The sequence below is a fragment of the Seriola lalandi genome, unplaced genomic scaffold (assembly GCF_002814215.2).
Source record: "Seriola lalandi dorsalis isolate HSWRI2012SDOR001 ecotype SW California unplaced genomic scaffold, Sedor1 jcf7180002054963, whole genome shotgun sequence".
NCBI classification, from domain to species: Eukaryota; Metazoa; Chordata; class Actinopteri; order Carangiformes; family Carangidae; genus Seriola; species Seriola lalandi.
The window spans coordinates 66,827-67,134 of NW_019525514.1; positions in this window are offsets into that span (position 1 = coordinate 66,827).

Sequence of the window (308 nt, forward strand, 5' to 3'; positions counted from 1 at the left end):
TGTGCCTGATGTTCAGGATCTACATGGAAAACCTCTGGATACATCTGCAATCGTTAACGACAGACTGTCACAGAAAACAACAACAAACTGGAAACCATGTGGAAACCATGTTGGTTTTAAATAACATCAGCTGTGTGTGATCCTGTACAGACTGAACTATCTGGTCAGCAGTGAGACAGTTTCTCCAACAGGAGGAGGTTCTGTCTACAACAGACACATGTAAGACTTATAATAACAGAGTCCAAACCCAGGATACAGAGGTTCAGTGAAGGTGGTGTTGAAGGTGTGGAGGTGGATCAGTGAGTCAG